The sequence below is a fragment of the Gobius niger genome (assembly GCF_951799975.1).
Source record: "Gobius niger genome assembly, chromosome: 10".
Taxonomy (NCBI): Eukaryota; Metazoa; Chordata; class Actinopteri; order Gobiiformes; family Gobiidae; genus Gobius; species Gobius niger.
In genome coordinates this window covers 17972069-17999677 of record NC_136861.1, presented here as the reverse complement: position 1 = coordinate 17999677, position 27609 = coordinate 17972069, and positions in this window count along the sequence as shown.

Sequence of the window (27609 nt, the reverse complement as noted above, 5' to 3'; positions counted from 1 at the left end):
CAAAAGAATACAGCATATAACCTTAGCTGGAGGATTGACCTTTTGTGCAAACTGTAGGTAAAGTGTTATTATCTATTATATAATCTTAAATATCTTCAGAAATAACACAAAGATGAATGGATAATGCTGATTTATACCTTGATTTACAAAAAAAGGGGGAATATAAAGGCCATGTTAGATCACTGTACTATTCTCCACTGCATCCAACAAATGCTGAGTTCCTCTGCCCAGTTTTATTTAAAGACAGAAAATCCGGCCAATGCAATTCCCACGTTCCACTCTGTCTGCTTTAATAATTGACCAGACAACACACAGCTCCCTGACAGACTCCTGCTCTGCCTCAGATCTTTAAGAATGTCGGCAAATTCAACACATCCGCCCCGTACTGAAGTGCTTTCCCCCACCAGCAACCTTAATGAATAGAACATGAACAGGGGAAATTATGCCTCGAATTCTCCGGGCAGATAATGATTCCCATCTTTATCAGTGGTTTATCTTCTAAGGTCAAGATTAAAGTGAAAAGTGATGTGAACCCCCAGCGTCTCCAATTAAGAGGAGCGAGATAGAGCCGGGGAGGTGAGGAGAGGAGAGGAAGGAGGGAAGCCGGCGCGGACTGCATTAGCCGAATGGTCCCGGTCCCTAAAGCAGCTCAGAGAAGAAACAGAAAACAACACAATTAAATTATGACACCTGACACCAAGACCTCACATCAGTGCGAATCATAATGGACTAACCGCAGCAAGTGAGAGGCTGTCAGACGATTAATGCGATCGCGAGCATTAGCACCTCTGCACTTGACAATTTGAGAATTTTATTCCCACTCGTTTTTAAAAGCTGTCTGTTTCGCTTTTTGTGCTGAAATTCTGCTGGACTATGTGTGTTTAACTCAACAAAATTAAGGCAAGTCCTTTGAGTGGAGCCCGCTGTTTCTTTGCCAAATCACTGCAGGGGTAGACTTAGTTTGAAGTCGATGGCAGACAAACAGGTGCAGCAGGAGCGCTTTACAGTAATGACTTAAGAACAACATAAACAAGTGGCGATGCTTTCTATCATGCATACCTGAGTTCAACCAGTAACACCCAACATCATCATAAAAAAAAAAATACTATGACAACTGTCCCAAAATGTAAACATTCTGGACACATGGGTAGTGTTTAGAGGGCATGCGCTTGTATAATTGTCTTTCTAATCAGAAGTTCTGTACAAGTTTCAGACTGAGTGTAAAAAAAATAATAACAACAGCATTGACACTCATTTGGCTTCGGTTGCCATGCTGTTGCTATGCGGTGGCATCACTTCCCTTCCCTCTGTACTGATTTGTATGGTATTCCTTTTGAATAGACAAAGAGAAGATGCAGTATTTTAAACCTGAAATCAGGCATCAGCCTAAACAAGAAGACACAAGCGACACGACCCATTTACGGTCATGTTTGAAAACAGTTAAGGGGGAAAACAATAAACTACTTTAATAAATGCAGAACTATGAATATAGTTTTCTACTAAATAAAGATACAAAGTCAAAGACATGGAGATGCTTCATGTTAGCATCGTGCTAATGCTAACACTAGCTAGCGCTTGCTAAGACTGCTGTTTTTTTTTTTCTTCTACTACAACAATCTGCTGTGTATAAAGATCCATATGGACCAGATTTAGACTTGACTGTATTTGTATGTGATAAATAAGTTCATACTTTGCCAGAAAATGGCTAAAAAGAGTGAAAAATTGTGTTTCCCAAAAGATTCTGTTTTCCCCCTCGGTGAGGCCACGTCCTCTTCTATGACGTGATGCCGTTGTATCTATAGAACCATGAAATAGACTGGAAGGAGTTTTGTATAGTCAGTGATGGCGTAATGAATCAAACATTATTTTCCGACAGTTTGATATTATTTACCATTATTATTTACCATTTTACCATTAACGTTATTTACAAACATTGATCATTTTGAGATTAACAGCAAAATTAGTATTCATTTCCCAGCTCGTGTCTACCTGCTTAGCTCTTAATATCTTAAACGGTGCAGGTGTCTCGGTGCACCCCCGGCGGCTGCCTGCACACCGGGGCGAACACTATCCAAGCCCTAACCGCACTCCGTTTCTCTTAAGCATGCTGTGGCCGGTAATGAATTTTTCTTTTATGGCCGCGGCTAAAGGAGCTTACAAGGTTTAACAAGCAGGGGTGCTACTAGAAATTCTGCCACCTCTGTCAAGATGTCACACAGCACGCCCCCCCCTCCCCTCTCCTTCCCCCCGACACCCCGGCCTGTTAGCATGTAGCAGTGAAGTCTCACCCCAATGGTGCCGTGGTCCACCTCGGAGTCCTATTAAAAAATACTCAGGACGTTTTTAGACCAGACAGAATGAGGAGGCACGGGTTGCCGGGACCTTCCCCCCTCCTCGAGCGCACGCATCAAGGGTCTCTCAATCAAGGCACAAAGAGGAGTTGTGACCATGTATATTTTAATGTATAACCAGTCCATACGGAATTAGACCCGGCTAATAGAGGCCAGTGGACAAAGGGCCACACCAGCTGAGCTCAATCTGTCACTGAGCTATTAGACATCAGGACGTTTTCAGGCAAAAGGCTGATATTCACTTGTATAATTGATTTTTGTTTTAAAGATACCTGAGATCACGGATAATATGTATTAATGTGCCTTTGGAACATAAAACTGGCAAATCAAAATATGATGCTGCTAATTGTATGGCTGATAATTTAACTACAATAGGATAAAGTTAATCATGAACGGGTAGGTTATGTGTATGTTTGCATGATGTGTTCCTATGTTCCTTGTACTATGGACTTTGTAATATGTTCCTTGTACAATTGTGATATGAACATTTTTAATGTCATGATTTCAGGGGTGGGCGCTCATAAGCTTTTGCCTAGGCCCACTCCTTTTGAGCAGAATGCTAACTGCTCAAATAAACAAATAAGCTAAACTAAACTATGCCAAAAAGCAAAGCAACACTAACACAAACAACAAGAAATTGCAATAGTATATTGTTATATGTGGAGTTATAAAGACGTACGTCTCCCTAACATTTTACCCAATAAATAGGATAAAATAAAGAGCATTTATAGTGTGTTTTGTGTCTTTATGGGAGCAGGTTCACCTCTCGTCAGACCTAACACATAACTTTGTTGAGAATGGGAAATCCCCACCTCGCCACTTTGCTTTGACTATGAGGTCTGAGCATGTATTTGTTTTAGTTTTAAGCTTCACAACAGCTGCTCTTGTGAGGCAGCAGCAGATGTTCCGCAGTGTGGCTTTAATGCAAAGGTCCACAGTAAAGCTGAAACGACTATTTTCAGATGACTGTTAAAAGATCTTCAAGAATTTGTTTGGCTCAGGGGACATCAACTTAATTCGGATTATTTGCATATTTTTTGTGGCTTCTTTCAACAAACAGAAGAATCTTTTCTATTCGCAGCGCTGTATGTTCTATAGAAATAATGAACTTAATACTTCAACTCCAAAGTCTCTATGCAAATCCACATTTGAGCTCTGTGCAAACAGCACTGATAACTCCTACACATTAGTCCCACATTATAACAGTGGGCACTTTGTTATCCACACAAAGCTTTGTTTCAGCCAGTAACTCTTTGAAGGGCAGCTCAAAACAAGTGCAACACATTTAATTGCTGTATAGTGTCCTCCTCACAATGCAAAAAAACTCTGGTAATTCTTCTGTGTATATGCAGGAGCCTGGTCTCCAAGATGAAAATATCTCGGTAAACAAGTGCAATGTGAAGACGGCGCATGTTGTTGACAGTTCCACTTTAGCACATTGTCGACAAAGAGTTTTCTGACAACACGTTCCTGGACAATTATTAGGTGGATAATGGAAAGAACATCAAAGCTTGTTAGTATGTCCACTTATGTTTTTTTTCTGGAACGTGTATAAACTTAATTGATAATTTGATTTTACAAGCAATACAACAAAAGGCTGTTTGTTAGCCTTATAGCATTTCTTCACTTTAATTTCCACTATTGGCGCCTGATGTCACAACAAGTCAGCAGCATTTGCATCTTGCATTTGATCAGGTAGGTTTTCCACCAAATGTTCTCCTAGACGCAATTCAACTCAACTTATTCCACCTTTAGGCACTCAAAGCGCTCTACAGCAAGGAACCACTCACCCATTAACACTCTCATTCATACACCAATGTACGCAGACACTGAAGGCAAGGCGGATGAAGTGTTTTGCCCAAGGACACAACAACAGTGAGCACCTGCAGGAGCCGGGATTCAAACCCTGAACCACTTTACCACCTTACTTCCGGGTCCAAACTGTTGAGAGCTCCACTGATAAACACAGCAAAAAACACAACTTTATCTGAATCTGCTGAAATAACAACAGATAAAAGACCAACAACTGTTTTACACCTAATTCGAACAATATATCTCACAATGTCTCCAGGTAAAATGAAGATATTTTTATATTTAAAATAAGCCTTCATTGCGCATGAAAAAAAAAGAAAAGATAATTAATGTCAGAAAAGCGTTACCATAGAAAATTCAGAATATGTTCTTTGTTCTTCGTGATCAGATGTTTAAAAATAGCCTTGTAGTTGGCTCTATAGAAGATTAAAATCAGCTAAATCTCATTACAGTGAATACGGCTATAGATACAGACGACATCTCTGGAATTGCCCATATATGGTCACGTTTGAAACCATTTAAGGGGAAAAATAATTTGGAGAAAAATTATAATTAGATAAATTATTCTCTAATTATTCAAAAACTGCTCTAACAAATGCTGAATTATGAATATAGTTTTTTACTAAATAAAGATACAAAGACATAGAAAGGAGAAAAGTGGTTCAACAGCCCATAAATACATAAATAACGTGCTAATGCTAACGCTAACGCTAGCTAGCGTTAGCTACGATTGACATTTTTTCGCTTCTATTTAATAATCTGCTGTGAATAAACATCCATGGACCCGATTTAGACTTGTCTATATTAGTATGTGATAAATAAGTTCATATTGTCCCAAAAGATTCTGTTTTCCCCCTCGACAAGGCCACACCCCCTTCTATGACGCAATGCCATGCTCTTTTTTTTAAAGTTTTTAAAAAAATTAAAGTCAATTTACAACAATTGTCAGAGACGAGACATCTGAAAATAGAGAGCTCATGTCAAAACAACACAACACAAATAAATAAAATATAATAAGAAATAAATGAATAAACATTCATTGGCTTGTTATTGTGGAATGTGTCAGACACTATAAGCTCAATGAGTTTGCAAGTTTGGTCAAATGCTTGCGGCGTCATCTGCACTTGTAACAGTAGGTTATTGATTTTGCTACAACCTAGGCGTCCACTTAGCATGTTATGGACAGTGGTACTAAGGCAGACCTCAGTTGTCACCTCTTTTACGATATGGCTCACTTCGTAAACACTTGAAAGGGTTGTCCAGGCCTGTGCTCAATGGAAGCATCTGTGTTTTTAACGCTGCCATCCACTGTAATTGCCTTATTGACGCAAACAATTAGGTGTCTTAAATGTGCTAAGAAGCCTCATTTTTATCATGTCCAAACAACAAGCGGGGGAGCGTCGAGACGGAAAAGAAACAATACTTTTGCTTCAGTGATCCGTGTCAGATAGATGATTCCTCCAGGTGGATGTTTTACCGAGTCCGCATTGATTTGGAACCACTATAGCCGGATGTCACACAATTCTCAATGACTGCGCTATCCTATTCCCATTTAAATTGCCTCGACGTTTCCCTATTCTGACACCTGTTCAAATCGATGGCTTCCTCTGCAGGTCATAGACTGGGATGTACTGCGGCGCACACAGCAGCCGCCTCTCAAATCCACTAAAATCAACACAATAATTGAAATATTTTCAAGCTGATTACACCCAAGCCCCGGGACCGGCTGGTTGCTAAGAGTACGCTCCCCGGTTGCTAGGGGGAGTAAATCATCTTGCATTATTTGATTTCTGTTACTGATATGAAACTGCTAGTCCCCTCGATTAAATGTCTCGCAGTCAAACACCTCGGGGATGGACAGAGAGGGGGGAAAAAAAACACTGAAGCGAAGCGGCAAAATAGCATCTCTAACTTGGCTTTTCCATAGGGCCTCGCCACAAATCTGTGTTTACGTTTGTTCCTGCCCAAATAAACAAGACGCGGGTCTCGACTTTCATTGAAGGGAAATAGAAAAGACAGCAAACCCGCCGCAAATCCCACATCACGCCCGGGTTCGCTATAAGATCATGAGTAATCTCCCCGTCCGTCTGATCAAAAACAGATTGCATAGTCAAAGGGGTGATTTACTCCGGCGCTGCGTTTCCGACCGACGATTTTATAAGCACGATTCAAAGCGTGTGGGTCAGAGACAACAAGAGGAACATTGGCGGCATAATACTCTGTCAAAGAAGATTCATGTCAAATTGACTTTGGAAGAAGTTTGTGGGTGACCTATGGAAACACGTCTGCTGTTGAAGTGGTTTTGTTTACATATACTCGATGCAAAATCAAAACAATATACAGGAATCTCAAATCAACTATGGCTACCCAATATTCAGCAAGTTAAATATTAGTTTATTTAGGAGCCTTGGCTTGCTGGATGCAATGATGCATGTTCTTACCAATTCTTGAGGTAAATGCTTCATCCATTCAGTCTTTGAACCCTTTGATTTAAAGGGGAAACTGCCAAATTTGACGATGTTTCTCTCATGTAAAACATACCTGATGTAGAATTCCATGTCATTCTCGAGGTTTAGAGTAGTAGTTGTTTCTTCTGCTGAAATGCTTCCTAAATGTTGTTGAAAACAAAACTGTCATCCACATTTTCAAAGCCCATAATGCACTGAACCCCTTCTGAGCAGTTCAGTGCTCAAGGTGTGTTCATCACGGCACCACAGGTTTGTTAGCATGCCGCTACCCAAAAGTGAAAGCTCGTATACTGTTATGAGTCAATAAATTGTTTATACATTCAGTCAAAATATTTATGTTTATTTTCACCATATTAAAGAAAAAACTAAGTAACTTGTTTCCCTTCATAAATCCTTTTCGTAGTCCCTCTGGGACTACGAAACTTTCCTGCCTCCGTGTTGGAGGCCCCAATACACGCTAATGGAATCACGAAGAAGAAGCTAACAAGCTAACGGGCAACGCTAACTGCGTAATATTTACTCTCACGGACAATTAATAAGTAAAAACATGTACATGCTACGACACCTGCAATGGCCCTTATGGCCTCTAGGGAAATTAGTTGCTTAGTTCTGCTTTAAATCTTTTTTTCAAGTTAAATACAAGTCAAAACGCATAGGCACAAATGCATGCTACTTTAAGTTGTATATCTTTTGACAAATTGTTCTGCAGTAACACACACGACCACTAGTGTAGCATCTCCTGTCTTCATAATAGAAACATGGCTGCCTGGCGCTCCACCGCAGTGATGCGCTGCCCACTGATTACAATGGACTGCTCTTCTATTCCAGCTCATATTAATAGTGCATTGAGGAGGATTTTCTCCAAAGACTTGTCAGACATCGAGGGCTGCTCTAGCTCTGGCCTTGTCAAATCAGATCAGTGCTCACCATTATGGTCAGGTCAAGTGGAGGGGCAAGCTCTTAACTCCATAACAACCTGACAGCTAGCATTATAGACTGATCTGGAAATGTAACATGCACACACATTTATACAGGGTGACAATGTGCGCTGTACTAACCAGGGATGTACTACTACACTCTATCTATCATTTAAAAGCCTGAGTGACTTTAGGCTGTGGCGTTATTCTCTGCTGTGTTTTCTAATTAAGTGCAAGGAATGTACTTTACATATTGTCTTGTAACGACTATACAGCATTTGCAATACATTTCTTGCACCATGACCATAAAACAGACATGAAAGACTTTGTATCAATGGAATAATAAACGTGTTCCAGATGTTGAGTTTTGAGCTTAGGGATAAGATGATAACTGATTTAAAATACACCGGGTATTGGAATTCCCCTGGATCAATACTGTAAGAATGGCTTTAAAAAAAACAACTAAAAACCTCTCTATCCATAAAAAAGGTTCTGTATCAGCTTTTCTATTTAAACACACATTTTGCTCTCAATTTGGAGTTATTTAAACACTTAATGTGTTAGTAAGAATTATAATACTATTGTGGCATTTTTATATTTAGTCATTCTTTTTGAAATCCCACCATCTCATCCCTTGACTTGCTTCGTGACATTTTATAGATATTGCTAAGAGTCCACTTTTGTAAAAATCACATTTTATATTCTCCTTTGTAGTATTTACTTTGTTAAACGTTGTAAACTGCACAGAGTTATCAGGATCTCTAGCCTTCTAAGAGGGTGTCACTTAAAAGTGAGCACTTCCTATTAGATTCAATCAGTCAAGGAGCTAATGTGAAGACAATACAACCCACTGAAGTATCCCTTAGCCTTGCTCAGATGTTTCCTGGCCCAATTGAAAAAAACAAAACAAAAGGTTTAGCTGACAGCCCGGCTAAACGCTGGGTGAGTGGTGATCACGGCGAAATAAAACCAGTCATTATCTGGATGTCAAGTCTGGCCTGTGGTACTTGGATCGATAAAGCAATTCTTTTCTTTTTTTTTTTCCACCCCTTTCTTTTTTTTATTTACCAAGCAGCAGCAGCCCCTTGTAGGCCGAGTTGTCTTTTTACATTGTGGCTCGTGTTTAACTGCTTTATTCGCTGCGTACCATCTGGTCTCAGTCCCCCTTTTCCTAAAGCCCGGGTCCTGACAAGCGAGAGATATGTCAATGCAGTCGCGAGCACAAAGCAACATCTGCCATGCCTTGACGCCCACCATTGTCCGACCATTTAATCTGCCCCCTCCTCCCCTTTTAACGCCCCACAATAGTTCCCCGGTATTATGTTTTGCCACTCAATTAGCATTATCATTGCTGCCGAAATAGAAGCCAATTTACCTTTAATGATTGCTAGATGAGTGACAGGACTCAGCCCCGCTGTACTATCACTGCTAGATAAACTGTCTCCCTGACTTGGTCGCGGTCCGGGGCCAAGAGGGGAGCAAAGAAGGAGGAGGGGGCGGTCGGGGTAAAAGTCGCGAGCGGCCAATGAGAACGCTCCGATTCCAGCCCCTTCAAACACCAACATTGTTCTTCATAGAGGCAGTGTGCTGGAAAATTGAGTCCAGATTCATTAGGTTTCCAGTGTGGCGCCCGAGCCGGCTAAATTGATACATTTCCTAACAAAATTGAAGTGCTTTCGCGGTGCCTTGCGGATGGCTGGTGACCCCACTCAGCCCAAGCAAGCCCGGATGGATCTATTAGGCCGCTTATAGACTGCTTATTCCTCCACTCCCCCCATCTCTGAGTGACACTGTAAATCTCAACCAATTTCAGACCCTAATCACCATTACCGAACCCTCTCCACTGTCCATTTGTTACTGCGCAATTCGTATACACTGCCGAGATTGGTTCGGAAAGACCAGTTTAGAGGAAGGCCTCCCGCTTTTCCCCCCACGGTTAAATGGCTCATGACTGGTCCCCATTCGCAGCCCAAGCGGAAAAAAAGCAAAAGTCCAGGAGGAGAGAGAAGCAAATAACACGCTGTAAAAACAAAGCGCTTTAGAAAAATCCCCAACAGATGAAGCTGAAATAGTGGGGGATAACGGCAGCGCTTACATTTTAGATTTTTAAAGGGGAAAGAAATGACTCGAAAAATTTGAGTTTAGAGATTTTAATTTAAATTTGACAAAACTTAATCGACTGACACAGCCGGTTGTAAAGTGGTGGAGGCTGATAACCTTACATTAAATACGGGTCTTTGCGCTGACTTTTTGCTGAACGTCTCTCCCCATTCCACCTGAAATTGTCCTGTCTGATAAGGCCTACACCCCAACACTGAAAAAAGTTTTAAAAAAATAATACTTGAATTAAGGCCATAATTTGAGCAATTTTGAAGTAGAAAAATCAAATGGAATGAGTATTTATGCACTTAAAATAAGAAGGGAGCATTTATTTCAAGTAAAATGTGATTTATTATCTAATTTTAACCTCTTAACCCTCACCTGAACCAAGCATATTTTATTTAAAAGCTTCTTGAAAAAAAACATCAAAATAGTGACAAAAATGAAGATGAAAATGTAACAAAAAAGTGACAAAGAAACAACAAAAGAGCAACAAAGATGTGGCAGAAAAACAACAATAACACAATAAAAAAGTGAGAAAAATACATGACAAAAACACAACAAAAAAGCAACAAAAGAGCAACAAAGACTTGGCAGAAAAGCAATGAAAAGGCAACAAAACACAACAAAAAATCTTCAAAAATGTGACATAAAAGATTTAAAACAAAAAAGTTATGATGCGTTGTCTTAGCTTTCAAATGAGATGTTACAGAGGCTTATAGGCTGTAAACTCGAGAAGCTTTTAGATTTGGGTAAAGCCTCGGCTAAGGCGGGGAGGTTATCTCAAATCAAGGGAAAATAGACCCACCTCAAGTACATTTGACCAATTTGTAGATTACTTTTTGTAGTGAAAAGTCCTTACAAAGGAGAAAACAATGAATTCAGCTGAAGCCTGTATTATTGAGTCAGTCCCAAGCTCGAAAAAGACCTGCAACCTCAGAAAATAAAAAGACGAGCACATATTATTCAAGTGTGTGCGTGCTGCCAGTGAGTGGGCTTGTTAACTTTACTCAGGGGAAGACAAATGCGTAGATAACACACAGTAAAAAACAAAAAAGGCCTCGGACAATTCCCAGCAGATAAAGTTTGAATCAGAAGGAATGATGGATAAATGCTTTAAGTGGTTAAGAAAAAATAGTCTTAAACTCTGCAGGATGACAGACAAGGCTCCGGGGCCACACTGCCGGCTGTAGTATCGAAAGGCTGTCCCTTGAATAACAATCACGGCTACACCTCCAAAACATTTTCCTCTTCCACTAGCCATTTTTACCGAGCTTTTATCTGCTCAGTCAACCGCACAGCCCCACCACAGCAGCGGCGGCTTGAGGATATTATTTCCCCGTTGGCCCCAGTCATATAAGTCTGCTTAATATGCACTCTATAATTCAAGAATTATAACCCAGAATGTCGCTTTTTTTTCTCTCTCCCCCCAAATTATCTATCTAACCTTCAACTTTGTTCAACTTTGAATTAGCCACTACGAACACTTAGACATAACAGGTAAAAAAAAAGAAAAAAAGGCTAAGTGAAGTCTCCCATGCATTATTTATGGACCTAAATCATATGAGTTCAATTGGAGGGGCTTATATTGAAAAGCGGCGAGCTCACCCGTCAGTCTCAACATCTAATTAACTGCGGCACCTCATATCCTCTAAGTGCAGTGGAAACACATTTTAATTGATATTGAGATGTTTATGCCCTTAGAAAGTAATTAAGATTTTCAATTAATCCCGTCTTATTTCTGGACATCTCGGTTCACTGTCCTTGAGCATCCCGGCGATTAATTCCCCCCCAAAAAAACCTGCAGAGGTCCAAAACGGAGGGAACTTCAATTACTCTGCACTGAAACGCAACCCCGAGAGTGACCTCATCCAAGGCTGCATCATCATTTCAATGGGAGCCCGTACAAAAGCCAATTAAATCACAGGAAAAATGGAGAAAACCGCCGCTGTATGACCGCCTTTTGTCTCTCCGCTGTTTGGGAATTTAACTTGGGGAATTTAGACTGCGGTGTGCACAATGCTTCCCATTCTGAACACGCTCAATTTGTAGCTGTTTCTAATTGTGCATTTACTAAAAAACAAATAACTAATGCAAAAGCGTAGATTTGAATGGCAAGAGACCGGCCTGCTGTCAGAGCTTCAAGGTCCATGTTGTTAGAAGACCCACAAGTGCATTTAGACTAAACCCATTTCACCTTAACATGATTAAAACAATACTGTTAAATAGTTTGCTTCAAAACACCACATTAATGTAAGTAAACTAATTTAAAAATAGATTAATATATTAATATGTTTTCCTGGTTTGATATTTTTGTGATTTCTTCCCGACAATTCCTTATTGGAAATGGACACTTGATGTGACTCAAGGACACAAGGAGAGGTCACATTTCCATAGCCGTCACCAGTTCAGTTCAGTTTCAGTTCAGTTTAGTTTCAGTTCAGTTCAGTTCGGTTCAGTTCAGTCCAGTTTCAGTTCAGTTTCTGTCCAGTTTCAGTTCAGTTCGGTTTCAGTTCAGTTCAGTTTCTGCCCAGTTTCAGTTCAGTTGCAGTTCAGTCTAGGTTCAGTTTCAGTTTCAGTTCAGTTGCAGTTCAGTTTCAGTCCAGTTTCAATTCAGTTTCAATTCAGTTCAGTTTCAGTCCAGTTTCAGTTCAGTTTCAGTTTCAGTTTAGTTGCAGTTCATTAGTCATTACAGGTAAAAAAACAACAACAGATTGGGTAAAAAACATTCCCAGAGCTCAAAGTGCACTGTCAACATTTAAAAGGCCATTATGTGACATAAAAACAAAACAAACGGCATATAAAATAAAAAATACTGCACAATAAAAAGTCCATACAAAAATTGAAGTGCCTTGTTTAGAGTCATCACAGCGTGTGGACAGAAATATTAGAATTGCGGGCAGTAGAACAACATGAGTGTGTGTCCCAGTTCCATCCTTGGAATATGGAAGTGTCACTTTTCATCCACCGTAACTCCATAGGTGTAAAACTGTTATTAAGAGGTTAATGTCCAGCACTGGCCTTATTCAATCAAACTATAAGGAACTATAAGTAAGTACATACACACTATAACTTAAGCCCTCCAAAATTCCTTACAAGGATGAAGTTATGAGCATATTACACAACTTTTAGCGAACAATGCTGTCATGGTAATGTGAAAAAGTATACCTGCTAGTTCACAGCTGATGCGTTATAGCAAAGTGCACCGCCAACAAAGTCAGAAATTACAGCTTTCACACGATAGATAAAGTAAAAACTAGAAAAGATGAGAAAAATAATCAGACAGGGCCTTTTACTGTGGCAGCACATTCAAACTCAAGCTAATGAATAAAAAAGAACATTTAAGGCAATATCTTTAAATAGTTCAATCACAGCGTGAACATTTTCGAGTTTGTTTTTCTGCTGCATTGGCTAAAACATCCCAATGTGGTCGAACTTTCAGCCTTATCTTTATCTATAAACCAGTCTGGATCTGTGTGCAGGCTAGAACAAGACATTAAAGGCTTTGTGTTTTTAAAGAAAATGTCCATTCTGATGTACGGCTCTCACGAGAGTTTAGAAAATGTTGCATTGTGTAGGAAAAAAAACAAACATTGCTTTCCGGATATCAATACTTCTATAGCGGTCAATTAAAACAGCCTTTTCGCACATAGTTGTTTTCCCATAGGGCGAGCAGACAGCATCTCTCGGAATAGGACTTCTTATTCCCCCCGCTGTGGCTCTATTTGCTTGTTTACAACTTCCCACACAAAACCGGTTGCTTCTTGATAGAGAACACCGCTTTTATCAATCAACTCAAAAAAAAAAAAAAAAAAGTATTTCCATTTTCTCGATTTGCAAGCCCTTACACTGAAAACATAATCCCCCCTTATATACAGCTGTTTCATACCTTTGGAATTACATCTCCCCGAAGCCCAAACGTCTCTCGTACAATATGACAACACCTTCGACTGTCCAAACCGCACTATTGTCAGGACGCATAATCGCCGCTGCTTGCTGCCCTTGCTGTTTTGCTAACACGTAGAGAATCACCTGTCCATCTTGGCCACAAAAAGGCACGCGAATGGGGGGATTAGGGGTGACATAATCTTAGCGGTGGCCCGTGAGTGCTGGGGTTTGAATGCGCTCGAACCCTCTATGCCACGCAGAGATAACATTTGTCACCGGGGTTGCTGGGTGTCCCTATTCATAGATTAGTGGACTGTCGCCTTTTCAGTATGTGCAATGGCTTTGGCAGCGTCGCATGTATTTTCAAGGGAGGGAGCTTCAAGGCCCCCGTTTTTTGTCCCTGTGCAGGCGACACCGGCCTCTGCGGTTCATGTCGGTGAGAAAAATACTGACTAATGCTTCACATGCACATGGTTCACGGGGATAAGCGCCGATACGTGGGGGTTAGGGGTTTGTCAACACTTCTTAATCAGGAAAAAGCTTGCATAAGTGTTCAAATAATCCTGTTTCTATCATACTGAGTCAAGAGTTCTGCGACCTCTCTCTTCTTTTGTACACACAAAACTGATACGTTCTGTGAGGAAGTGTAAGCTTTTCCTTATATGTTGAATTCACAGTATTATAGGACAGGAATTCATAATTTCAGATGGAGGGCAGGGAAATTAATGAAGCAATACAATCACAATCATTTTATGTTCTGTTTTGCCATATGAATCCTGTGTCAACAAATAATTGCTGACTGAATATACTTTACCATTGATCATCTTTGCTGACGTGGACAGGCGCAGTCATTACATGAACAATCTTAGAAATTCTGCATTTTGACAAGTATGGTCATGTGGACTATTCTCTCCCATTAAAGAAGAACTAAGTAACTTGTTTGCCTTAATAAATCCTTTCCGTAGTCCCTCTGGGGGTAATACAAGTGTTGATGTGATGATTGGGGGGTCTTTCATCTCCCCCTCGTGTCTCTGGCCAGAAAACCATGCTTGCAACTTTCCCTGCACCGGTTCGGAGGTGCAATACACACTAATGGAATCACGAAGAAGAAGCTAACAGGCTAACGGGCAAGCGCCACTTAAACAGTATTTTCAGCCATGTTTGAGTGAAAAAAAGGATCTCTAGGATGTAGAATATCCCTCTCTCGCTTTGTCTTTTCTGTCAGTGTAGTATTTACTCTCACAGACAATCAATGAGTAAAAAAACGCAACATGCTACGACACCTGCAGTGGTGCTTATGGCCTCTAGGGGCATGAGTTACTTAATTGTGCTTTAAAATTGTTACTACAAGTTTTGATGAACTGAGCCTTATATTCCCATCACCCAGCGGTTCCCAATCCAATCCTGAAGGTGCACACTGTCGTTGTGTCCTTAGGCAAGACACTTCACCCACCTTGCCTCCAGTGTCTGGGTCCTTTGGTGTATGAATGAGAATATGAAAGGGTGACTGGTTCCTTGATGTCAAGTGCTTTGAGTGCCTAAAGCAGGTAGAAGCCGCAAAAGGAGCTCAGGAGTTGGGAACCACTGCCATAACCTAATAAAAACAATAAACATAGTATCATCCTACATTTCATACTCCTCCAGTCTGTTCAAGTGAAAGGGCAAATGGAGCTAGATTCATGAGAAAGCAGCAAAACACACAGAGTAACGTATAGCCTCACACCATCTATTTTAGCAAGTAATAAGGCAATATTCCAAGAGCTATTTACCGATATAATGCAACACTTGTGGCGAATGTACAGTCACTGATTGATGCTTCCAGCGGCGACTCGCGGACTTCCCTTTGTTCACACGCTCCCGTCACTTCAAGGAGGCCTCGCTCCGGTTTGCATCTCTTTGCATCACAAAAGAAGAGCCGGATGTGCAAATGAGATGTGACATTTGTTATTTTGCGCTGCGGTCGGGGGGGAAACAAATAAATAAATAGATAAAAATGGCCGCCCGGCTGAGTGACACAACACGCCGGGTGGATCGCCTCCTCTACATGACACTGGCTGGTTAACTGTCACGCCATTAAATTGTCTTTTTGGCGTCTGACACGTTGCTTTCTGATGGGTTAGCAGATGTAAAAAAAGAAAAAGAAAAAGAAAGACGTGGGGGTGAGTGCCTCGGCAAATACTTCTTTCCTTCCCCTTTCCGAGAGCATGAAATTGATATAGTGAATCATATGTGACAGTAGTGACTCCTCCTGCCCTGTAATTGATCTACATTAGGACTACAAGGATCCTGACTGAGATTGCAAGGCCCATAGACGCATCATTGGAGCCCCTGTGTACATCCCCGCTGACAGCCTCTGCAGTTTATTTCTGCACTCAAAGCGATTACATCTCCAATTTTACCTGCGGTGTGGAGACCTCAGCGGGGCCGGCCAGATATCTCTCTCCATAAGTGGGACCTTACTTATTGCTCTTTCAAGTGCCAGATCTATCCATTCGCCGTAATTAAATTGGGCGTTTTAATCTGGTTCTTCTAATCCCGAGTCAAGTGTGTTGGGACTGCGATGATGTGATTTTTGAAAGGGTATACTCCTGATTCGCCGAAACACTGTTATCTCTAAAACGGCGCTATTGAAATAAATTTGAAAATGAGGTTTGCGCACCTACGAGCCCCAGCACTCGAGCCACGTGACCCGAGCCGCTGCTTAAATGCTTTCGGATCAGAGTAAGAGGGATTGTGGAAGTTCAAACTGGGACAGGCGAGGCAAAATAGGTGGCCCGTGTTATTATCCAAGAGATTTATTCACTTGGCTGAAATCACAAGAAACTGTTTAGATTTGGAAAGCAGCTATACATTCAAAATAAATATCACGTAGAATTTTCTTTTTTGGCTTAGCTAGAATTATCAGGATGAGAACACACAACAAGTTTATTTTACCATTAAATTCTCAAAGCAATTTTCATAGGGGGAAAAAGTAAGAATGAAAGTATATACTATACTGTATATCAAATGTGTCAAACACAAGGTCCGCGGGCCACATGCGGCCCGCAAGATGATTTAATGTGTCCCTTTGTAGAGCATGAATTTCTGAGTATGTCCAAATATAAAGTCTTTAGCCTGTTTCTGTGCGAAGTTATGGATTTTTAAAGAAATAGCCAGAATGCTCACTCCAGCCACCAGGGGGCAGCTTAAATTTAAAAAAGGAAAGAAGCCCACAGGACGGTGACATAATTAGAGATCAGGATATAAACAACATATTAGAGCCATGTGGTAAAGGGTCTGCCCCAGGGCCATCGAGTGTGGAGAGAATAACTTTGAGAAACGTGTGACACAGGCTGATGAAGCTCAGTAAGTTTAAACCATTGTTATTTATTCGGCCACAGTCCTTTACGATAATTATGCAGCCCGCGACCCGCTGTGGGGGCTGAATTTCGGCCCATGACCCAAACAAGTTCGACACCCTATATGGTTTAGTTTAAAAAAAAAAAAAAAAGTCTAGTAGTACAATTCTGGCAGAGCACTAGCCAAACTGAGTCACACTTTATTTTTAATTAGCGTTGGTATTTTTGCCATACAAACAGTAAAATGTATTGTTGCTGCCAGATTCTGGTAATAAATAAGCGTTCGCCAAAGAGTTAATTTGAGCCAAATTCTTGAACGGAAATATCCACTAAAAATGTCTGTGAGGCAGGACAACCTTTTGTACTTTCCAAGCCGCCAAAAGTAACGTTTTGTGTTGTTCTTGTTGTCAAGTAAACGTTCAGGTAAGAAGATTTTTAAATTTGCATATCCAAAGTGGTAGTGTGGGTTTACCAATTTGGATACGCTATCTATCAAGCGCACACAACTGCACTAGGTGGGCACAGCAATCCAATCTCCAAATCTTGAGGTGCGTTTGATCATGTTGAGGTTTTAACTCGCTCTGCCTGGAGGGAAACCCACTCCGACCCAGGGAGACTGTATACACTCTTGGCCCAGGACGCTTTGCACTAAAATACAATGCTTTGTTTTTAAATTGCATGAGTATCTATGAAGTATCTGCTCAGTATCATAAATCTGATTCTTGTTTTATCCTGTAAAGTATTGGGCCTGAGCACTGTTTCTGTGTCATTACCAGAGCTGAAATGCCCCAATGCTTTCTGCTCGGATCCAGACACATTCTGATAAACCTTGTTTTAGCTGCGTCTTCTCAGATAGGCCCAGTAGGTGTATTTTTGGACCGGATCAGGGATATCTCTTTTCACTTGGGTTCCCTTGACCAATCGGGCACTCACAAGCAAACACAGGCCTTCGCTCAGAGCCAATGATTATTGTTAGCTTTGGATTACAGACATTTATGCAAACACTACGTTGTAATCTGTAAAACAGCCTCCTCAGTCACTGTTACTGTTGTTAAAATCATTACTGCCACACAGTTGCCACCCATAAGTCCTTTTCATGCATGCACAAATCTCGGGACAATCTCCTAACATTATCTTGTGCATTTTTGCATGTGTTGAAAGTTAAGGACTATTGTGATGGTCAGTGATTCTGAGCATCAGCCTGGCTCCATTTGTAGATGGGTCCCCGTGCGTGGAACTGCTGTCGCCCACTGCTCCTTATGGGTCGAAGGAGGACAAATTTCGTTGTACAATGTTGTATAATGACAAAATAAAACACCTATTGTTATAATTGCTCTATCTTCAACTCTTTCTAGCCAGTAATGCCAGTTACTATACTCTATTAAACGTATACTGTCCTCATCCTTCATCCTGTCTACAGCTATGACTCAGTGGTGGTAACATTTGTCAGATCGTCTCTCTCAAGGAGATTCGATTCCAACAAACCAGCATGGTGAATGTAGTGAGTGAGTGAGTGGGTGGTGGTGGTCGGAGGGGCCGATGGCACAGACTGGTTGCCTCGCTTCCGCCAGTCTACCCCAGGACAACTGTGGCTACAATAGTAGCTTACCACCACGAAGCATGGAGTGAATGAATCATGCAATGTAAAACATCTTTGCTAAATAAGCCGATGCATTATTATTATTATTATTATTGTTATTATTATTATTGTTATTATCATTATTACTATTGTTATTATTATACCTTCATTAATTCTTTAGGCAAGACATTTCACACATTTTGACTATACTGAGTGATTGATTTGTAGTTTGAGAGGCCAATGGCACAGTTTGGCAGCTGGGCTTCCATCAGTGCATTACAGGGCAGCTGTGGCTACATAGTTTACCAAGTGTGAAGGGTGACCTAGTAGCACTAAAGATGCACCCATCCAGCTTTTCTGAAACCAACATTGGGGGTTTGAGTATCTGCCGATATCCGATATTAATAAATAGCTAGAGACTTCCTTAAAATGTCTTTCTCTGTGTGAAAACGTGGATGGTCCTGAAACCTCCAGGTTCTGAGCTTCAGAATAAGGTTGTGTTTTGTAAACAGTGAGAGCCAAAACAGGTATTGGTTCTGCATCCTATATTTGGAATCGATTCCCGGTATCCGGTATCCGATATCCGTTACCAGTATCATTTCGGTGCCTCCCTAGTTACTACCACTCCTCCTAATCGTCTAGAATCACTGTAAAAAGGTTTTCTCCCTATTTTGACTGAAACGTTGCCTTTCTGATTGGGCATCTGTTTCAATCAACAGTCCACTTGGCTCGTTGACAACCCCCGAAAAACAAGTTGTGTCCACAGCCGCTCGACGGAAAAAACTAACACAGATTATAGATACTCAAAATCAGCCGACATAAAAAAAAAACATGTGAAAGACTGCTGTGAAAGAGGAACTAATGGGACAATGAAAATATTCCAGGCAATTACCTCAAAGAGCGCAGTGCCATAATTTATGAGATAAAAGTAATCCACAACACAGAAACTAAAGAGGCGATCTCATAATGGATATTTTAATCAAGTCCTTCAAAGAGAGCAGCGGAGGAGCCCATTAAATCCCTATTTTAATTTATGAATGAAGAAATGATTTGGCGGCTGAGTGAAATGAACAGACGCAGCGGTTGAGATGCGGTGGATAACAACTCAAAACAGTCAAATCAGTGTGTAATGTAAACGCAGGGCTTCTTTTATTTACACTTTTATATGGAGTCGATGGTGGAAGTGTGTGGTTTCCAACATGTAATAAAGAAGCGTACCAGCCCTAATACTGTGGAATTAATTAACTGCGACTGAATTAATTAAGGTATTTAATTAACAATTTCCATTAAAGATATTTGAAATTAACCCGTACAAAATTAATTAAACAAAAATTATAATATATTTTTGGGGGTTTTTACACTAATCCGGCCACAGAGGCTTTAACGCTATGCCCAAGCCCGAATATATAAGGGACTAAAAATATGTACAATCGGTCCCCTCTGGGACCAGGATTCCCCTGCAAAAGACATTCTGGATCTCAGAGGGACTATCCCGGTTAAATAAAGGTCAAATTAAGGCGAAGTTGAGTAGTTCCAGTTTGGATATTCACCATTATCAATGTTTTTCATTACTTTAGACCAGGGGTAGGCAACGTCAGGCCCGGGGGCCAAATCTGGCCTTCTTGCACAGAACCTCTGGCCCTCAAGACAATTTTTAGAAACATTATTACACAAATCAGAGAGTGTTTTAACACTATTAGAGTTAAAGGGGGGGTATTATGCAAAATTGACTTTTTCAAGCTTTACATCATGTTATTAAGTCATTCCCTCATTAAAAACATGCCTGAAGTGTTGCCTTAGCACATTCACGTATTTTCGAGTAATCTGTAGAAACTCTGATGGCGGCCATTTTAGGGATAAAACGCCTGATTCCTTCAGGAAACGCCCTCGACCTCCAGGATACGCCTCCGACCTTTCGTCACCAGCCGAGTAACCAACCACTGCCCCTCAGCAGAACCCCCTCCCCGCAGTGTCTAGCCCTAAGATGTAAACAGAGTCATCATGGAGGATTAGCTTCATGTGTTGTGAACCGGAGTTACAGCAGTTCTGAAACTTTTACAAAGACACACATCAGTGTTTCTGTTACCGAAACACCCAGGATTAAAACCGGTGACAAGAACACTTATTTCAGTGTCTGGTTCTGCGCTGGGCCTTGATGATGCACAGAGCCTCCGGAGAAAGCTAATGCTAAGCTAAACCTCGAGTCATCACGTGAAAACGAGAAATATGCACACATAAAGTCAATAAAACCACCACACACATAAAGAACCGTTTAACAATGATCACACACGGAGCCTGGCTTGTTGATTTGGAAGTTTATTGCTCACATTTCATCTACAATGGGTCATAGCCGAGTGGTTTTCTCCCGGAGCTAACAAGCTAGCCGCGACAAGCTAACGGGAAAATTCACTGAATACAAGCAGCATATTATGCATTGAAAACGTCACTAAACAGGCAACTGCTTGAAGCAGCCTTTATGATGATCACACACGGAGCCTGGCTTGTTGATTGTGCAGTTTATTGCTCACATTTCATCTACAGTGAGTCGTAGCCGAGTGGTTTTCTCCCGGAGCTAACAAGCTAGCCGCGATAAGCTAACGGGAAAATTCACTGAATACAAGCAGCATATGATGCATTGAAAACGTCACTAAAACAGGCAACTGCTTGAAGCAGCCTTTATGACGATCACACACGGAGCCTGGCTTGTTGATTTCGTAGTTTATTGCTCACATTTCATCTACAGTGAGTCGTAGCCGAGTGCTTTCTCCCGGAGCTAAGGCACTATTAGCCGCGACAAGCTAACAACCTTCACCTTCACAACATTCATTGAAAACAGGCAGCATATTATGCACAAATAACGTCAATAAAGCAGCAACTACTCGAAGCAGCCTTTACGATGATCACACAATGAGCCTGGCTTTACACATTTGTGGTTTATTGCAGACCTTTCATCAACAATGAGCTGTAGTCGATTATAACAAGCTAACGGGGTAACCTCGAAAAACCACTGTCCACCTGCACAGATAATGTCCGTCTTTTGAATCGTATGGGCTCATGCAGATCCTGATGTCGTCCATGGGGGTATAGTTAGAGATCCATAGGGCATGGCAGATGCAAAGAGAGAGCCTCCAAACAGCAGTTATTTTTCAGGCAAGAGCCCCTTCCAAGCGTCCGGTGTGGAAGGTTCGTCTCCAAATAATAACCTGTGTGGCCATTGTTCACAAAGTGATAAACAGTAGCTCCTTTCCAACAATAAAAATTAAAATGCACCGATCGTAGTTTCAATACTGTTGAGACAAGCGGAGTGTTGTTGTGATGCCACAGAGACAGCGTGTGGAGGGGGCGTGTCGGAAAGGGTCAGAGGTTCTTAAAGAGACAGAGGTCTATTTCAAGTCATTTGCTAACGCCATTTTGAAAGAGCAATTTTATACAAGGCAGTTATTCTAATTTACTGCATTTACAGACCAACAGAAGGTTTGGTCATCATTGTAGTGTGCTATAGACTGGTGCTATGTGGCTGAAAAAAGCATAATACCCCCTCTTTAAATGGGAGAAAAAAGGTAGAAATACTGTCAATACACCCAGTTAGGTCATATATTATGTACAACACTGGCATTTGAAAGAAGTGCACTGGAAAAAGAACAATTGTTTTATTGAATTAACAGAATAAATCTAAGGTTTGAGTAGATTTTGTCTGGTCTTAGATGAAATAAAACCTTTATAGTAGTTATTCTCTTTTTGTGTCATTTCATGTGAAAATCAATTATTTGTCTGATTTCAAGTGGGTTTTATTCTTGTTCCATTGGCGTTAGCATTTGTATCTTGGATTCGTTTAAACCGACTCAAATTCAACATAGAAGAACTTTAATTCAAGCAATTTTAAGTCATTTATCTCATTTAAGATGGTCATTTTTCCAGTGTTGTGCTTTACTTTGGGCTAATAATTAGCGGGTTCGGCCCTCAGTCTGTTTACAATAATAAAAATCGGCCCTCTGCCAAGAAAACTTGCCTACCCCTGTTTCAGACCATTTACTTTTAGATATACTCAGGCTATCTGCAACATAAAGTTAGTTTTTTTGCTAACAAAGAGATCTAATTAATGTCAGGAAGCCATTTGTATCAGTGTACTCTGCCCAAATCAGATATAGTCGAATATGAATAATATTGTACATAAATATTTGCTACACTTATGTTTAATTTAAAACACTTTTTGTCGCCTATACTGTATAGCTACTGGCGACTGTCACAGTTGTCAACAGAGAAAAGAGAAACCTCCCAGAAAAAGACCGTCATCAATTTTTCATGTTGGTTTAAGAGGCTCAATAAAGCCGTCTATAGATTTAAGTGTTGTCTCTATGGTAACGATATATACGCCGCATTTGCATCAGAGCCTCAAGGGGGCGCGTGCCTGTGGGCCTGCCCCCCAGCAGAATCACCCAACACTAAACTAATCATGAAGCTCTGAGTCAGACACCATGCATGTCTCCCTCGTACATGTCCCACAGTGGACCCGCTCTCCTTGCTTAGCACTAATTGCACACGTTAGCAACTTTGTGGACGTCCCCGGAGAAGTCACTCAATAACATTTATGATGGAGGAAGACGAGTGTAAATACGGCAATTAAGACTAATAGCTATTAAATTACTACTACCACTACACACTGTCATACAAATATTACCATTGCACAACAAACCAGACTGGCTCTCGGACTACTTCACATCCATGTAAGAAACCAATTAAAAATCTATTTCAGCAGCAATTCATGCCATATATACTACTCCTAAAATACTGAAAAAACACTGAATCACAAAATACTATTGTAAGGAAAGGATGAGAATCTTATATAATGTATATCTTTGTATATCTATATAAAATATATTTTTCTCATAACAAGTCACCCAAGGCATTTGAAAAGGGACAATCACTGGTGATAAGCTGCATGTAGCCTCACACATAATATACATACATAGACAAGGTGGATGAAGTGTCTTGCCCAAGGACACAATACCAGTCGGTCTGCCCGGGTAGGAGCCGGGATTCCTCCTGCCAACCTTTCTATATTAGTTGTTACAGCTTTAATAATGTAATATGTTTGTATTACATATTATTGTTTCAGAAATGTAGCTGAGTTACTCTACTTTGAGTTACTTTTGGCAAAAATATGAATTGCAGTCAAAAATGTCCTTTTCCTTCGCTATCCCCATTCTCTCATGTTTTGTTTTGATATGGTTAGCTACAGTGCTTCATTTGTAAATTGGTATTTTCAGGAACACTTTCGGTCTGATGTGATGGATTCGGGGAACAAGCCAAAGTTGCCGGCACACTCTCATTAAACACCATTAGATCACATCACATATTTGCCGGATCCTCCTAAATAGTTCCCAGATCCTTTACCCTGAAAAACTGGGGGAACAGGGTAACAAATTTGTAACTGCAGATCTACACATGAGTAAACTTGATTTAGTGCTGCATTTTATTTAGGTGAGTTTGTCATTTTTCCGTTTGTACATCAATACAAACCATTTATAGGTGAAAATCAGAAAATGTGAATATCATTCAAAAGTTCATTTATTTCTGAAACTAATATATCATATAAACTCATTACACGCAAAGTGACATGTGAAGCCTTTATGTGTTATAATTTTGATGATTATGGCTTAGTCCTTATGACATTAATATTTGGGGTTTTTACAAGCTGAGCCATAATCATCAAAACAAATAAATCTCACTTTGCATGTCATATATTAGTTTCACAGTTTAAGTTGAATAACAGAAATGAACAATATTCTCATTTTCCTTACAGGATGCACTTGTAACTTGAGTTACTTCAATTGTAACGACTAATATATTTCTATATTTTGCTTAGCTAATACCTTTTATTCCTCAGTTACTGAAAAAATAATACATTTTTGTAGCTCATTACTTTTGTAATACGTTACCCCGACACTGCCACCAACCTTACTGTAAGAAAACCCACCACCAGAGCAACTGCTGCCCCACTATATAAGAAAACATCATCTAAATAAGTTTTGATAAACACAACTTACTGCATTTCTACTAATATATTCATATTCTAGCCTGTTCCAATGCAATATTTATGTATGCATGTGTTTTGTCCCCAGCAGAATCACACAACACTAAACTAATCATGGAGCTTCGACACCGTGCATCTCTCTCTTGTACAGGTCCCACAGTGGGCCCTCTCTCCTTGCTTAGCACTAATTGCACACGTTAGCGACTTTGTGGACATCCTCCGAGACATCACTCAATATGTCTTTGTCACTTTATTAACATTTATGACGGAGGGAGGCGATCCGGTAAGGTTTTCCAGCAGGGGAGCTCATCTTAGGCCTCAATTTGGGTACCCACAAACACCAATTTGCGCGCCGTGATTCTCTCGATTTGGGCTAACGGCACAAATGATGCTAAATGGGTGTCTAAATGGTGGCTTGTAAATAAACAGACAGTGTGAGTGGAAACTCTGGGGGGTTAGCAATGGGACTGCTTCCATAGTGACAGGATGTGATCGGAGATGTCCCAAATGAAATCTATCCAGGTTTCATTAGGGAGACGTCTGGGGTTTAAAAATAAACATGTGGAAAATGACATAAAGGTTGATCAGAAATTAAAGGCCATGTACACCCACGAGTAAAAATCTGTAATCTGTAAATTGTAAAAAAAATTAAAAAAAATAAAAAGATAGTTGAATGCATTTTGTGTGCAAATACTCACCTGACTTGAGCACTGGTTTCTCCTAAACAGATTTTCTGCAATTGTTTCGGGACTAACTTCCCCCCCCCCCAGTCATCTGAATACACTGAAAGGTGTCTGAGAAGGTAATTGTTACATGTTGAGTATGATGCAGATGTAGAGTTGTCTTTAGCAGCAGCAGCAGCAGCACTCTTGCTCATTCTAGATTTACATAAGAAAAGCCCGCCTGAGGTTTCCCATAATCTCTACTCCAGGTGACAGGGACAGCAGTGGTGCAGAGTAAAGACAACACAGACACAATGCTCATTTCCAGTGTCAGCTTCAAACCTTATTACCAGGTAAAGGACTACAAGTAAGATGGCCATTCGGCTTAGTTGCGTCAATTAAATGGGCCTTTATATTTACTGATTGAGAACTCTTTCTTATTCAAAGGCAAATAATTGCATTACACTGAAAAAGTAACCCTATTGCCTCATATGCACAGACTCTTTTCAAAGATACAGCAGAGCCATCTTTAGGTCCACCTCTTTAAATCCAACTAAATAGTCTTTGAAACAATGTCTTTTCATTAGCTTTATCTTCAAAACCTAGCAGATCCACCACTGAGTGCACTCTAAGTTTTAATTGATATAGAGCTTAATACAGTGGTAAGCCATTTAAAGCCATACTGTGAAACATCCAAGGTTATATGTTGGTATGCTCCAAGAGAGACAAAATGCTTGGCTAGACTTCATTAATGCTATTTTTGTAGTAGGTTATCGAAACAAATTATTTGGAAGAGGACTTGATGTACTGTATGAACATGTTTGGCTACAGCAAAGGAGTAGCATCTCCATGGAGACGGCAAGAGTAACAAGTGAAGTCTGAGGAGACCAAACCCGGTCCTAGTAAAGATGTTTTTCTTTAAAAATTCTATTCACCAATACTTCTATAATGAAATAAATGTTTTAGTTTAACTCTATTTATTGGGTGAAATGGTTCCTGGCTTTAAAGCAGAACTAAGTAACTCATGCCCCTAGAGGACATAATCGCCACTGCAGGTATCGTAACATGTTATGGTTTTTTATTTGTCCGTGAGAGTATATACTACGCTGACAGGAAAGGCAAAGGTACAGAGGGATATTGCACATCCAATTACACAATGGAGATCATTTTTGTAGCTCAAACTTGGCTGTAAAAACTGCTAAAGTGGTGCTAGCCCGCAGTTAGCTTTGCCCATTAGCCTATTAGCTTCTTCTTCTTCCATTAGTGTGCATTGGGTCTCCGGGTTGGTGCAGCGAAAATTGCAAGTGTGGTTTTCTGGACAGAGACCCCCCAATCATCCCATCAACACTTGTATTACCCCCATGAGGACTACGAAAAGGATTTATTAAGGTAAACAAAGTTACGTAATTCTGCTTTAATGAGCAAAAAGGAAAAGAACAGGAGCTGATACCCATGGTAAAACTATTGAATCTAGTGGGGCCATTTAGCAAGCGTTTGCTCATGTGCAAACTGAGTAGCACGTGCAAAAGTGGATCAGCAGCAGAGGCCTTTGAGCATTTTTTACACAGCATCATCTCATTAACAAAGTCATATTTTGGGTTCTGGTACTGTAACGCATGCATTTTCAAACGGTAAATTAGGTGCAACACGCCCATATGCTGTTTTCCAGCTTGAACTCGCTATTTAACACCTGTCTTGATAAATGCCCCCCCAGGAGTTTAGGGTAAACAAGGATCTAATATCGCTCCATAAGAGGAGTATAATGAAATGGTATATTCTACACTTTAAACAGAAGAGCCTCTTGGATGAAACCTTTGAAAGATATACATAACGATAATGCCGTTGCTACATTTCCCCATCCTAATCTCCCCCATATATAATCATGAGTATCGCCTCTTTCAAAAACCTGCTAAATATCACTCTGAACAGCCCTAAAATTAATTGTTCTAATTAAAGAGATACAAAATGGAATGGACACAAAATGGGGAAGATCGCACCAATGAGAAATCTAGCGCGAACATATTGAACATTTTATAAAGCGTGTTTTTATTACGTCCAGATAACTCCTCACCAAATGGCTCCCTAATTGAAATTAAAGATTGGTGCATGGCCAGTAGTCGTGCGGCGGGGTGAAAGGTGGGGAGCATTTTGGGGGGTCCGCAGCTGGAGAGGGGCCATAAAACTCGTGGCAGGGTGCATGAATTAATTAAGCAGGGCCCAAAGCAATATCCTTTGACGTATCCCCAGTATTTCAGCTGCTCTGCGTGATAGATCCACCTTTAATGAATAGAGGGAATAGACGCCAGAGAAGTTACTGGAGAAAAACGCACGTATTAATAACTATAACAGGACGGCGGAGGTATTCATCAGTGCCTTTGTGTTATGTCTAAATAATTAGTTCTGGAGAGTCATTTGTCATGTGCTTTTGTGCGCCTGGTGGACAGTGATTGATCATGGGGT